Source organism: Bos grunniens, chromosome 20, assembly GCF_055505025.1.
Source record: "Bos grunniens cultivar Pamir isolate PY7600 chromosome 20, Bosgru_T2T1.0, whole genome shotgun sequence".
Taxonomy (NCBI): Eukaryota; Metazoa; Chordata; class Mammalia; order Artiodactyla; family Bovidae; genus Bos; species Bos grunniens.
In genome coordinates, this window is record NC_141184.1 from 7525888 (window position 1) to 7541649 (window position 15762).

Consider the following 15762-nt stretch of genomic DNA (forward strand, 5'->3'; position numbering starts at 1 on the left):
TCGTGATGAACTGTGGCCAACTCCCTCGAGGCAGCCACTTGAGCATGTGTATCCACCTCTTAACCCTCATGGCTTTTGCCCTGTGTTGCTTTTGCTTTGACCTCTAGAGTTTAAGCTGCCCTCTGCTGTTTTTTTCTTTCTTTTCCACTAGTTCCTCTGTGTGAGCTCAGGGTGACTGTCACTCAAATCCCTGGGCAAAGGTCTAGAGAGAGACCCCACTTCACAGAGAAGGGCAACACTAAGCAGTTATCAGACCATGGGGGAGAGGACTCGGATGTCAAGGACAACCAGAGTGCTCCTGTCAGGCCAGAGCTGACAACCATAGGCCAGTAAACCAGGAGGAGCAAGGGGCTGGCTCTGCAGCCCCCCACCCCACAGGGACCTGTGAGGGGAAAGGCAAGGATGAGGGGAGGCTGGAGACGTGCCCTGACTGCCCCAAGGGGGCAGCGTGGGGTCCTGACGGCAGGGCACCTCATTCCTGAAGACCTCGGCTTCCTGGGCCCTGTGCCTGGCTTTTCCCTCTGTTGGCTGAAATGACAGCGTTTCTCCAAGAACGGGACTCTTTTCAGAGGACCTGGAGGGAGGGCTGTGCTCCCAACCGCACAGCATTTTTCTTTCCTGGGCAGGATCCATGAAGCTTAAAGCTGAAGGCTGACAGGAGATTGAATCACACCAGCCTCTCATGCCCGGGTGTCCCAGCAAACGCCTGTCTCAGCTCTGGTGTGGAGCCGTGCAGAGGGGGCACGTGGTCTGCAGCTCTTGCTGCTCCTGAACCAGAGGAAGGGGCACTCAGGGACCGTGGGGCCAAGAAGAGAAGGGGGGTCTCAGCCTCCTTCCACGTCCAACCATGTCTGACAGGGCGGGTCCCATACCAGCTGGGCTGAGACCCAAGGCTGGTGAATCTGCAGAACGTGTGTGTGTGTGTGTGTGTGTGTGTGTGTGTGTGTGTGTGTGTGTAATGGGGGCTGTGCGTGGGGGCAGGTGTGAGAGAGAGAGAGGTGGGGTGGAAAATGCCTGTGATAATATGTGTGTTTGTACTCTATGCTTAAAAATGTGATTGTGAGCACATGGGTATTGTTGAGTGCATGATGAACGTAAGAGAACGTGCATGAGTGTAAAGGAGTTTGTGAGTGTGGGTGTTTTGTGTTTGTGGATGTGAGTGAACTGTGAGTGAACTGAGGTTGTAGTTGTGAGTACATTAATGAGTATGAGTGTGTATGAGAGTATGCGAATGTATTTGTGTGTCTGTGAGTCAGTGAATGAGAGAAGGTGTGTGTGAAAGGGCTGTGTGCTGGTGTGTTCTGTAGGATTGGGGAAATGTGGTGAGAAGGGACATGGAGAGAGTCTTAAGCACTTTCCAGGGAAAACATGGACCCTGGCATTTCCCCTAATTCGTGCACACACATCTTGCTGAACCACAGGCCCAGGGAGCCTGGAAAAGTGGTGTGGAAACCCTGTAAGATGAAAACTGGGACCCCTCTAGATACAGTGCCCCAGTGCACATTCTTGTCCTGGCCCATCGGCCCCTTCACCTTGGGCAGCTCTCAGTCTAGGTGTAGGCTGGCAGCATCAATGGAGAGAAAGCCCATCATTCCCTTGGGCAGGCCTGGTCTCCTGCTCCTGTCTGTTTACAGCCTGTCTTCCCTTCATGCTTTCAGAACATATGATACTGATCACTTCTGGGCAGTAATTTTCAAAAAGAAATGATCTTGAAAAGGTCCATTCATTTTAGATTCTGCTTCTATACACCTGTTGAAGCAACTTATGTGACAAAATGAGCAGAAGCTGGAAGAATTTATGGATTTGCGTTTCTGCATTGCCCTGAAGGAACGCCTATAATTGGGCACTGAGAGTTTATTGGAAAGTCCTAACCGCGGGATGCGGCTGCACTAGCTTCCCTTGCAGACAGAACGTCCCTCCCCTTCAGGGGAAAGTCTTCCTCTCACAGGTGTTGAAGGGCTGTGGGGAGCAAAGGGAAACCTCCATCACAGCCTCCTCTTCTGTCAAATCTCTCTGAGAAAACAAGTGTTGTCAGGTCTTAACTCCCAAAACAACTTTTTTCAATCCAGGACATCTCCAGAAGAGGGAAATGCATTCCCTGAGAAAGAAGGCAAAGACGCGAGAGCAAAGAAAAATAACAGACTGGTGGAACGTCCCATGGATGAGATCCTAGGGCCGGGAATCAAGACCCAAGGCTTTGTCTTCAGCTTCTACAACTTGATGTGTGATTCCGATTCTGAAATATTAAAATTGATATAGATGTATTTAATAATAATTTGAGAAAACTTGCCTTATTCTAAGGGTATCAAAGATCCCATTAGAAAAGTCTATATTTACTACAGATTTTGAAGCACAAACTAAGAGCTGTCAGTGGTACCTCCTCCATACAAGGGAGTTTCTATGTTGGTGAGGCTGAACATCGGCTCCAGGCGAACAGGGGTAGAGACATTTCAACCTTCCCCTGACCTTGGTCTTGGATCCATTCTGCAGCTGCATATGGTGGCCACTGCAGCCATGGTGTCAGGAGATGACCTACATAAAGAAAAAGCAGAGGTGATTAGAGTCTCAGTGTTCCCAGAGAATGTGACCCCACTCTGTTATCACTGCTTTTTCTTTTCTGAAAATGCAAATAATGTCTTCCCTTTATCTGTTCATATGGGTATAAGTGTCATACATATTGATATAGCTGATCCTACTAGAAAAATAGGGGCTTCCCTGGTGGCTCCATGGTAAAAGAATCCCTCTGTAAATGGAGGAAATTCAGGTTCAGTCCCTAGGTGGAGAAGATCCTCTGGAGGAGGAAATGGCAACCCACTCCAGTATTCTTGCCTGGAGAATTCCATAGACAAAGGAACCCCCGAGGGCTACAGTCCATGGCGTCACAAAAGAGTTGGACAGGACTTAGCGACTAAACCACTGGAAGGATATTCCTTCTGATTTGTTTCTTTATGGGTGTTCATTTTTATGACCTCCATGGTTTTAAGGTTCAACCCAGAGCCAAAGAAAATTCCTGCTAATGCTGAGAAAGACATTTCTGTATCATTTCTAACATGTTAAGAAGCCAAGATATTTTCATTTCCGAGAAGAGCAGCACCTGAGGCAGGGACTCTTGCCTGAGCTCTCCTTACTGACATAAAATAGAGACCCAAAGGATTTTTAAAACCTCTTGATTGAAGAAGTGGGGGAAGACTGAAGTTTCACACAGTAGTGACATTCTGGAAAATTATTTGGGTCACCTGTGCTGGGCCTGTCTTAATCTGTCTACACCAGTATCTGTGGACATGCTCTGGTTTCCTTCAGTCTCAGAGGGCACCCCAGTGGTCCCCACGGTTAGGCATGTGCTACACAGAATTGAGAGAGAAACAAGGGTGACAAAATCATTATTCGACACTTAGCACTAGAGTATTTTTCACTACCAGGTCACTCTATTGAGATGATGAAAACTCCTGTACGTATTGCTGTATGGTGACCAGGCCCTGCATCTACTGAGAAAGGCATCTCCTTCAGTGAAGCTGGATACGAGTGCCTCAGCTTTAAGCTCCTTTCATCTATTACTCATTGACGACAAGCCAGGTTGTTGGTTCTGAGGAGATACTGAAGCTTAAAGGTCAAAGTGATGTTTAGGTTAAAGGAAAAGAAAGTCAGACTTCCAAAGTGGTATATTTGGGAGCCATGGAGTTTAAAAGAAGTGAAGTGCTTTTAGTGAATGCCAGGGACAAATTTTAAAATGTACCTCTTGGCATAGTTGAAAAGATTTTTTTTTAGTAGGGGGAAGTGTATGGAAAATGCAAGCACTGTACTATGTTACTTTATCAATACAGGGCTTAGGTACATGAAGCAAAGAAGAAAGATTGCATTCATATGCATGTATCAATTTAGACGTTAAGAGCAGAGACACACTGAAGAAAAGCAAAGCAATCTATTTTGAGTTAGATATTAAACTCCTAGAACTGGACACTAAAAAAGGCTGCATCCAAAAATAAGGATTTTCCAGTGGTCACGTATGGATGTGAGAGTTGGACTATAAAGAAAGCTGAGCAGAAGAATTGATGCTTTTGAACTGTGGTGTTGGAGAAGACTCTTGAGAGTCTCTTGGACTGCAAGGAGATCCAACCAGTCCATTCTAAAGGAGATAAGTCTTGAATGTTCATTGGAAGGACTGATGTTGAAGCTGAAACTTCAATACTTTGGCCACCTGATGCAAAGAGTTGACTCATTTGAAAACTCCCTGATGTTGGGAAAGATTGAAGGTGAGAGGAGAAGGGGACGACAGAGGATGAGATGGTTGGATGGCATCACCAACTCAATGGACATGAGTTTGAATAAACTCTGGGAGTTGGTGATGGACAGGGAGGCCTGGCATGCTATAGTCCATGGGGTCGCAAAGAGTCAGACACAACTGAGCAACTGAACTGAACTGAAAAATAAGAATATTTCTCATATTGTCATAAGTGTACCAAAATCATTTTAGTTTTGTATTCATGGGTCTCCATATTATTTTGGACAACTTGATATGGGCTTTCCATGTCCTGAAATAAGTAGCTGAATTTGCAGCTTGTGGGAGTATACCAGAGAAACTGTGGCCGGTGAGGCAACTTTGCTGCTCCCAGACATACCTTCTTGCGGTGCATGTTTTAATCAAGAATGTAACATTGCTTAGTAGAAAGTAAACCACACTGCCTGGATATTCCATTTGCTTTGAAAGATATAAAGAATAAAATAAATACAGGTACTGAATTCATTTTACAGTTGCTGCCATGACAAATTACTACAAACATAGAGGCTTAAAACAGCAAATTTATTATCTGACAATTCTGTAGGATGAAAATCCAGGCAGCTTGGCAGATGTTCTTGCTCCTGCCCTCTCACGACTGAAGTCAAGGTGTCAGCAGAGCTGTGCTCCTTGCTGGAGGCTGTGGAGCATCCTCTCCTAGGCTCTTGATGGCTGTTGGCAGAATTCAGTACCAGGTGGTGGCTGCATCGAGGTCTCCATTTTGCTAGCTTCTGCCTGGAGGTCATTCTTAGCTTCTAGAGGACATCTGAATTCCTTGACTTGTGATAGCCTGCATCTTCAAAGTCAATGACAAATCCCTCTCAGATTTCCAATCTCTTGGACATTCTATCCTGCCTCAGCTGAAAAAAGTTCTCTGCTTCTGTGGGCTCACATGATCTGACCGTGCCTGTCTGGATAATCCAGAAGACCCACCGCATCATAAGGTCCAGAAATTTAATTAGATCTGGTAAATGCCCTCTTTAAAAAAAAAAAAAAGCATATTTCTTTCATTATTAAAAGCATACACAGGAGAAGCCATTAGTTTTACATAGGAATGTACTCATGAACAAAGCATTTCTTACAGTTTTCCAAAACTAATACAGTATTCTAAAATTCATTGAGTAAATACATCCAAATTTTTAAAGCTAAATTGAAATCCCTAAAATTACTGGGCAGAGTAGACTTTTTCAAAATCAAATAAAAAGAGAATGTGACTATGGTTTGTATTGCCTGCCTGCCTGCTAAGTCGCTTCTGTCATGTCTGACTTTTTGCGACCCAGTGGACTGTGGCCCACCAGGCTCCTCTGTCCATGGGATGCTCCAGATAAGAATACTGGAGTGGGTTGCCATGCCCTTCTCCAGGGCATCTTTGCAACTCAGGGATTGAACCAGTGTCTTTTGAGGCTCTTACATTGAGGCAGATTGTTTACTGCTGAGCCCCCAGGGAAGCCTGCTCTGTATTAAATAAATTTCACTTTTAGCTTTGGTGTTGTCATTGTCATTCAGTTGCTCAGTTGTGCCCAACTCTTTGTGACCCACATGGACTGCAGCAGGCCAGGCTTCCCTGCCCTTCACCACCTCCCGGAGCTTGCTCAAAATCCTGTCCATTGAGTCAGTGATGCCATCTAACCATTTCATACTCTGTCGTCCACTTCTCCTCCTGCCTTCAGTCTTTCCCACTATCAAGGTCTTTCCTAATGAGTCAGCACTTTGCATCAGGTGGCCACAGGATTTTATAAGATGCACCCTTATTGTTTCTTTGCAAACAGGATAACTTTCTTTAAAACCTGATCAACATTTTCAATATTTATAGCTCTATATGACAGATAACAGGGAAACATTATTCTCATTGTGTAATTATAGACATATTATAAAACCCAAGAGCATGAGATAAGCAAAAGAAATACAACTCTGAGCCATATGAACAAGATATAGTGGAAAAAATTTACAGGTTTCAAAGATTGGAAACCGGACATCTCTCTGGGACCATTAGTTTTTCTATCTTAGGTACTGTTTTCAAATAATACAGAAAATTTAAGAATTATCCCCATAGAACTATCTGATTTTTTGAGATAAAATTAGAATTTTGAATTTAAACTATTTGGAATTACTTAATACTTAAATATATTGTTCAAGTATATTGGTAAGGATTTATGCCTCATATTGGCTTCATACATATGTCTCCTACCGCACATGCACACATAACTTGTATTTACATTATATGTAAAATATTATATATAGCATATGTATATATGAAGTATGCATATTAAAGCTATGAAATAAAGGTCACTGAATTTTTATCTGTATTGAATATTTCAACTTCTGATAATTCATTACTTTCTTCTTTCTGCTGTTTTTTGATTGTTGTTCTTGTCATTTTTTGTTTTAATGATTATCAATTATTTTCTAAGTTAAAAGTAAAGCTTATTTTTCTTTGGCACACTGTGCAGGATGTGGGGGTCTTAATTCCCAAAGCAGAGATCTAGCTTGTGCTTCCTGCTTTGGAAGAGCTGAGTCTTAACCACTGGACAACCAGGGAAGTTCCTAGCAAAACTTAAAGACAATTTCACTAGGAAATGAAACTGTTCAATAAACATGAAACAGATCTTCCTCTCCTCTACTATGCTTTCCCTCCTCTAGTACAGTGAACTATTTTAGGGCTTTTACATAACGTAGTACCTTCTCTCTCAACCTAAACGCTACGATTGTTACTAGGGACAATGTGAATTAATAGGGGAAAACTCAAATGATTATAGTTTCCATTTTATCTATCTTTAGAGGAATCCACATTATTTTTAAGGGCATAAACCTTTTGCATACATATTTACTACAGTCAAACATTTAACTTTCAAATTACAAAATGGGTTGATTTCTAAGAAACATATTCCACTGTGGCCTCACAGTGAATGCATGGTTGCAAAGCAAGGGCTAGATGCTAAAAAAATACCTGATGCTTCAGAAACATTCATTCCAAAACAACTAAAGGAATGAAAAAGCACCCAGTCCAGCTGCATTTCAAGGGCAACCTTCAGCTTTTCTCAGGTCACAGAGAAAATAAACAAAAATTTATTGTTCTAATAATTTGTCACAGGAGAAAACTTCTGATCATATCTGTCCAAGCTTCTAAACAAAACACTGAAATTCAGGTCACCACATTACCTGGACTCATTATGTTCTATCTTTTTTAAAAAGTAAATTCTTTTTTAAACAACAGCTTGCAATTTCTGTTCAAAATAAAAGGCTGATTTCAGCTCATTTGCCATGGAAAATTTCTAACATAAGAAATTCAGAGCAAAATAAATTGAATTCAATTTCTTCTCATGCATTGCTTAGTGAAGGCAAAGGCTTTCTGCAAAGAGAAAATTACAGCATTGAAGGTTACATAAAAAGGAAGACTGAGAATAAAATGACACAGAGGAAACATTAAATATGGGGAAACCTGCCTTGAGCAAATACTGTACATTGACGTCTTGATTTCATAGCATTTCCAATAGCATTTGTAAAAATGTTCTGCAAATTGCCCTTAATGTTTTGAAAGGAATTCAATAGATTCAGGCAAAGTTGAGACAGAATATCCACCGGTGAAAGCTAAGGCACTTGGCTTTGGCACCTGAGCTGTCCGCGTGTCCTCGGAGGACACGCTGGTGTGTGACTCCAGCCTCACTCACAGGAGTGAGAATACACGAGGACATGGTCCTGGCAGAGACTGTTCAGTCTCCTCACAACAGGGAGTGGGTGATGAGGAGATCAATCGTCCAATACAACCTCTATGCCCCCGAGCTCCCCTGCCTGGCCCACCGGGGCTCCGCATCTGCCAGGGAGTCAATGAGCAGATGTCTCATGAAGCATCATCACCCGACCTGATAAACGCTAGCAGGAGACACCGGATTCTGGAGCGGGAAGAGGCTCAGTGAACCTGGGAACAGGCCAGCCTCCCCACTCCACTCAAGCCAAAGGCAGCACCTGCAGGCAGACTCGCTGGGTCAGGCAAGTGCCCCCAGAGAGGAAGGGCAGGGCAGCCTGTGTCGCCCAGCTCGCACTTCCAGGGGTCCCCACTGGCCTCAGCTCTTCCCTGGGCGCCATGAGGAGAAGCTGGGAATCACACAAATGAGCACCCCTCTTGGGATGAAGACTCAAGGTTAAGTTGATTCTCTGGGGTGAGACACCCCTGACCTTGACTCAGACCAGCCACCCTAGGTGGGCAAGCTTCCTGATTCTCACCGGATTTCATCTCTTCATATGTAAATGAAGGCACAGTTCATTATGTAGATTCAGGAATGGGAGATCAGCTATGTGAAACACTTAGCAGATGCTTCATAAATGTGAGTTAATATAAAAATTGCCACTCTGAGCCAAATGTATATTTAGTCAATCATGGTGTTCTTGATGTTTATTCATATGTTAACATCTGACTGGTTACAGTTATACCACAGTGCCACTCCACTTAATCTTTCTGCATTCATTTTGATAGAAATCAACATATCCTGTACATGGATAACGGTGTCTTTTCAATCAAATGCTTGCAAATGCAACTAAGTTGTAGCCAGATGCTACAGACTGAATGTTTGTCTCTCCAAAATTGCTATGCTGAAGTCTAATCCCCTGTGTGATGCTTTTGAACTGTGGTGTTGGAGAAGACTCTTGAGAGTCCCTTGGACTGCAAGAAGATCCAACCAGTCCATCCTAAAGGAACTCAGTCCTGAATGTTCATTGGAAGGACGGATGCTGAAGCTGAAACTCCAAAACTTTGGCTATCTGATGTGAAGAACTGACTCATTTGAAAGAAATCAACATATCCTGTACATGGATAACGGTGTCTTTTCAATCAAATGCTTGCAAATGCAACTAAGTTGTAGCCAGATGCTACAGACTGAATGTTTGTCTCTCCAAAATTGCTATGCTGAAGTCTAATCCCCTGTGTGATGCTTTTGAACTGTGGTGTTGGAGAAGACTCTTGAGAGTCCCTTGGACTGCAAGAAGATCCAACCAGTCCATCCTAAAGGAACTCAGTCCTGAATGTTCATTGGAAGGACGGATGCTGAAGCTGAAACTCCAAAACTTTGGCTATCTGATGTGAAGAACTGACTCATTTGAAAAGACCCTGATGCTGGGAAAAATTGAAGGCAGGAGGAGAAGGGGATGATAGAGGATGAGATGGTTGGATGGCATCACTGACTCAATGGACATGAGTTTGAGTAAGCTGTGGGAGTTGGTGATGGATAGGGAGGCCTGGCGTGTTGCAGTCCATGGGGTCGCAAAGAGTCAGACACAACTGAGCGACGGAACTGAACTGAACTTATGGAGTAGGAGGTGGGGCGTTTGAGAAGTGATTAGGTCCTGACTGTGGAGTCCTCTAAATGGGATTAGTGTCCTCATAAGAGAGACTCCAGAGAACTCCCTGTTCCCCCAGAGAACACGTGGCTTTCTGCCACAAGACAACTCAGAGAGATGGCCATCTACAAACCAGGAAGCAGCCCTCATCACACACCAAATCTGCCAGTGTCTTCATCTTTGGACTTCCCCATCTTCAAACTGTGAGAAATAAATTTCTGTTGCTCTGGCCACCCAGTACATGGCATTTTTATTATAGCATCTGAATGAACTAAGACACCAAGTTTTCTCTCCCCAGAGTCCCTCTGTTAATTTTACCTTCTTAATATGGCTGAAATGTGTTTACCTTTCTGTACTTTCTTAGACACTACCTTGGTGAATGCCTTCTCACCTGTCCTCCTGAATAGGTATCTGGTAACTAATCTGTTTCCTTCAATCTCTACCCCAGCTGACCGAGAGAGACTCATCTAAGCATGCAGATCAATTCAAGGACATCCCTTTGCCCCAAGACAAAGTCGAGCCTCTGCTTAACACAGCCGCTTCTAGAGTCTGGGCTCCAGCCCTCCTTTCTTTAGACTGAGTCAGGTCCCCAGTGCCCATCCTCTGGACCTTTACGTTCTCTCACCTGCACCCTGCCCTCCTCTGCTGGCCTGATTAAACTGTACTGGCTTTTCACCTTTGTGGGTTTATCAGTCCTCTTATTAGACGTGACTTTCTCAGGAAAGCCATCCTTGACCTCCCAAGGCTGGAGTAAGCACATATGTGTGGGTACATGCTAAGTCATGTCCAATTCTTTGTGACCCCGGGGACTGTAGCCCACCAGGCTCCTCTGTCCATGGGATTCTCCAGGCAAGAATACTGGAGTGGGTTGCCATTCCTTCCTCCAGGGGATCTTTGCAACCCAGGGAATGAACCTGTGGCTCTTACGTCTCCTACACTGGCGGGCACATTCTTTACCACTAGCACCGCCTGGGAAGTCTGTAAATACATACAGTCAAGCCATTACCTTAATACTTCACATTTTGTTATAAATTAATTTTTAACTGCCTCTGCCATCAGACTGGACCCTGTGCCAGAACACAGAGCCAATTATTTCATGAGTATTCTCAGTACCAGGCCAAGGATAAGCACATACTGTGTCTTGAATAAGCATTGCTGCAATCGATTAAGAATGAATGAACAGGATAAAAGTTTACCTCATGACTCTGTTCTCTCAGTTCCCATTCACTGTTCCTAGTGCCACACTGACTTCTTCGTCTAGAATAACCAGGATAAGATTCAAAGTCAAGGTCACTGTGGTGACATAACGGTGCAGTCAGAAGAGCTGTCAGCATACAGATTAAAACTGTAGAACCTGAAACTTCCCTGATGGTCCAGTGGGTAAGACTCTGCCCTCCCTATGCAGGGAGCATGCGTTCGATCCCTGGGCCAGGGACCTAAGATCCCACATGCCACATGGCATGGCCAGAAAACATGAATAATAAAGTAAATTTAAAAATGAATAGATAAAACTGTGAAATCCACTTGGCACATCTCTTTGAGAATCTTTCTTCTTGGGACCTTCTTCCCCTTTGATTTTTCTTCTTTTGCATGCTGTACTTCCTCCTTCCTCATGTCATAGTCAACCCTTTTCTCTTGGGCTGGCCAACTTGAACAGTCTTTGGGTTTTTATATGTTCAGTTATCAGCTAAAGCAGGCTACATCTGCACAAGACCAACACCTGAAACTTTAGAATGGACAGGAAAGAATCCGGAAGTGTGGGGGGTGGATGTGAGTCTTTGACCAGCTACATAAGACTTGAGAAAGTAAGTATCTCATTATCCTCCCTACTGAAGTGCACATCTATGGAGGATGAAATGGAGGCGGGTAAATAGATGTGTGAAAGATGCTAGAGGCAAGTGTTTTTGCTATTCATTTTGTTATCCTGTACTGTTCAGAACCAAGTTTGTGCAACTAATACCTGATAGAGTTATCTTTAGGCAAGTTGGCAAGGATTCCAAGGCCCCTTAAGAAGGAGGTATACATTCTTTGCCTATAAACAACAATCTATCTTGCTCAAGAATATATTTTTCCTTAGGCTCTGTGTTAATGACTATAGAGCAAAAATGTATCTTCCCTGAGGACATATTTTTCCTTAGGTCCTGTGCTAATGATTATGTAACAACAAAGTATCCTGCTTGAGGACACCTTTCTTCTTCTTAACAGGAACCCTTTCCTTCTGGCTAATCTTGTACCTATGTTATCTCAAGATGTATGCTGTGTGTGGGAGAGCTTCTAGGAGAACTTTTACAACCTTGAGGTAGTCTTCTGATCCATTGCTAGTAACTAATCAAAACATACAATGTTCTGCTCAAGTTAACGATCCAGGTATTCTCTTTCACCTCCTTCTGATGTCTGTGTCAAAAGTCTTCTCTGTTTCTTTTCAATAAACTCTCCTCACCGGAAGCCTCAAGTGGTCCCTGTTATCTGCCAGGATGGGTGAGAGAATTCGTCTCCCCGTGAAAGCTATGAGCTCAGGTACAGCCTACATTTCATGGCTTCATCACATCAGGACAAGTTTCACACTCAGTCCAGACTGGTCCACCGGGTACAAGTTTTCCATGCTATGATCCTAGATCAAGGAATAAAGCGATAAATTATATATTTGCTTGATTTTCCCTGCTCATCTTCAGATCCTTGCAGAAGTAGGAGTCAACTACCTGAGGTTTTAAAGACCTTGCATCCCAGCTATTTCTGCATGGGATCCTCAGAGACAATGAGAATGGCATTGCCTCCTGATGAGGGTCAGTTCTTCTCCTAGCACTTACGACTTTATTCTCCTTTGCACAATGAAGCATGACTTCTGTCATGTCTTTCTCCCCTCTGGTTGCACCTTTCCTTTAGCATACATTAGTGTCCACTGCACACAGTCGTGTCAGAACATACAGTAGTGTCTCCAAAAGTCACTGCAGATGGTGACTGCAACCATGAAATTAAAAGATGTTTACTCCTTGGAAGAAAAGTTATGACAAACCTAGACAGCATATAAAAAGCAGAGACATTTCATTGCCAAGGTCCATGCCAAGGTCCATCTAGTCAAAGCTATGGTTTTTCCAGTAGTCATGCAGGAATGTGAGAGTTGGACCATAAAGAAGGCTGAGTGCCAAAGAATTGATGCTTTTGAACTGTGGTGTTGGTGAAGATTCTTGAGAGTCCCTTGGACTGCAAGGAGATCCAACCAGTCAATCCTAAAGGAAATCGGTCCTGAATATTCATTGGAAGGACTGATGCTGAAATTGAAGCTCCAATACCTGATACAAAGAGTTGCTCATTAGAAAAGATCCTGGTGCAGGGAAAGATTGAAGGCAGGAGGAGAAGGGGACGACAGAGGACAAGATGGTTGGGTGGCCTCACTGAGTCAATGGATGTGAGTTTGAGCAAGCTCCAGGAGATGGTGAAGGACAGGGAAGCCTGGAGTGCTGCAGTCCATAGGGTCACAAAGAGTGGGACACGACTGAGTGACTGAGCAACAACAAGTGTCTGTTAGTCATTATCTCTGAAAGAAATATTTCCTCAGTCTTCTCATCATGTCTTCCTCTCATGCAGCTAACCTATCTCTATCATTCCCTTTTCTTCCAAACCTCTAGAAAGAACCATCTAGGGACTTCTCTTGTGACTCATTGGTTAAGACTTCATGCTGCCAAAGGAGGGGCTGAGGGTTCAATTCCTGGTCAAGGAGCTAAGACCCCCATCCCATGTGGCATGACCAAAAGATATAAAAAAGTAATAAAAGAAAAAACTAAATAAAGAACCATCTAGCACCACTGTACTTACTTCCTTAACTCTCATTCGTTGGCCAAGTCCCAAACTCTGCTATTTCCTTAAAATCAATTTATTTGTTATTTTCTGGAAATTGCATTTGCCAAGGTCAACAGTGACCTATAACTTGCACATCACATCCAATGTTGGGGTTTTGTTTTTTTTTTTTTTCATATAAAGGGTATTTTTTAAATTGTCTGCTAAAATATCTTCTGGGGGCTTTTTGGTCTTCCACAAGCATTGTCTTCTTCTGAGATCTTTATGACAACATTTCTTCATAGCTCATGTCTCACAACTTCCCCTCCTCCTCCACTCTCTCCCCTTTCCCAGTGTTACTCAGAAGTCCAGTATGAGGCCAAATTTCTTCTCCATCTCTGCATCATTTACAGATCACACTATCCATCCCTATGTCTTTAGCTACCACTGACAACTTTTAAACATCTTTCAGCATTTTGACTTTTTTCTGATGCTTAAATACACATCTCCAAGCTGCATACAGAACAGTTTCATGAAAATGTCCTAAGGCAGTTGAAATTTAAAATTCTAAAACCAAATCTCATTTTCTATCCCTAAACACACTCTACTTCTCCTCTACAACTTGTGGGTCCGGGGCGGTTTTGTTAATAACATTTTATTAATTGTTTAAAATCACTTCTGTTTTCCATGGGGAAGGGGCTATAACAGAGGAGTTCTTATTAATCTACAGAATGCTATGAGGTGGTTGTAAAGCTGAGTTTATCCATGGAAGCTGGGGTGAGTTAAATGCTTGACATAAACAAGAACTGTGAATGTCCAGTTACTTTCCAGGACAGAGTGAGGGATTAACACAGGAGTAGGGAAGAAGAGAAAAGAGTGGGTAAAATAATAAGCTAGGATTTCATTTGGTAAAGAAGAGTTAGGGAGAGATGTCAGTGTCAAGATAACTGAAAGGAGACACAGTCATTGTATGTTTCAATTCATGCAGGACTGAGCCCTCCCAGTGTTTCAGGAGAGAATTCTGGCCAAATTTAGCAATTGCCTTTGGCAGAGAGAAAAAAGCAGAAGGGATTATTTATTGGGTCTGGAAGGATTCAGTTCAGTTCAGTTCAGTTGCTCAGTGGTGTCCGACTCTTTGCGACCCCATGGACTGCACCACATCAGGCTTCCCTGTCCATCACCAACTCCCGGAGTTCACTCAAACTCATGTCCATTGAGTCGGTGATGCCATCCAACCACCTCATCCTCTGTCATCCCCTTCTCCTCCTGACCTCAATCTTTCTCAGCATCAGGCTCTTTTCAAATTAGTCAGCTCTTCGCATTAGGTGGCCAAAATATTGGAGTTTCAGCTCAAGCATCAGTCCTTCCAGTGAACACACAGGACTGATCTCCTTTAGGGTGAACTGGTTGGGTCTCCTTGCAGTACAAGGGACTCTCAAGAGTCTTCTCCAACACCACAATTCAAAAGCATAAATTCTTCAGTGCTCAGCTTTCTTTACAGTCCAACTCTCACATCCATACATGACTACTGGAAGGACACCAGGGCATTAAGTAAGGACCATCTTAAAACAGACAAGAGATAATCAAGTTCACAGAGGTAATATGTTGACAACAAAGACAAGGAAATGTAGACCTTGATGGAAATTTGGAGAGATCTGGGGGATGTGTTCAGATGTCCCCAGTTTCTGAAAGAGAGTTCGAATCAATCTTTTCTGATTATTAGGTCAGGAAACTCCCACCAGAATGGATTTCTTCAAATGAGTTCATAACTTGATCACAACCAACTATCTGGGAATGGACTCGGAGACAGTCACCATTACCACCACCATCTCCAACAGGTCCTACTTCTGGACCTATTGGTCTCTATTGCTTTCTTCATCCTTCTCCTCCCTACTTTCTAGTGTATCTGTGTATGTACGCTCAGTTGTTCAGTCATGTCCGGCTCTTTTGCAACCCCATGGACTGTAGCCTGCCAGGCTCCTCTGTCCAGGGGATTTGCCAGGCAAGAACACTGGAGCGAGTTGCCATTTCCTCCTCCAGGGAGTCTTCCTGACCCAGGAATCAAACCTCATCTCTTGCATTGGTAGGTAGATTCTTTACCACTGGGGAAGCCCAAGCAGACTATGTCTCTCGTTCTCCCAAGATAGCTTTGCTCTGGTGGGATCCTGCCAATACGAGGCTCTAGAGGGAAATGGGAGGGAGAAGGGAAGGGAGAAATCTGTCATTGCTGGAGACTTTGTCAGCAGCTGAGTGTCCTCTGTGGATCCAGACAGGATTCTGCCCTAGACCTGCCACTGGGGACCCCAACCCTGGCTCTGGACACTGCCTCCTGCCTCTGAGCCTCCAGTCTGCAGGGGAATGGAGTCCCGTCGTGTGTGGCCCAG

At 43.7% G+C, this 15762-nt stretch overlaps 1 long non-coding RNA gene across 1 annotated transcript in view; it reads right to left on the bottom strand.

Annotated features, from left to right (window-relative positions):
* Nucleotides 1–4786: 4786 nt before the first annotated feature.
* Nucleotides 4787–15762, bottom strand: part of LOC147350068 (uncharacterized) — a 32074-nt gene continuing 21098 nt past the window's right edge. Inside the window, exon 3 of the long non-coding RNA XR_015149157.1 lies at nt 4787–5251. This is a non-coding gene — a long non-coding RNA (uncharacterized LOC147350068). The remainder of the gene's footprint in view (nt 5252–15762) is intronic.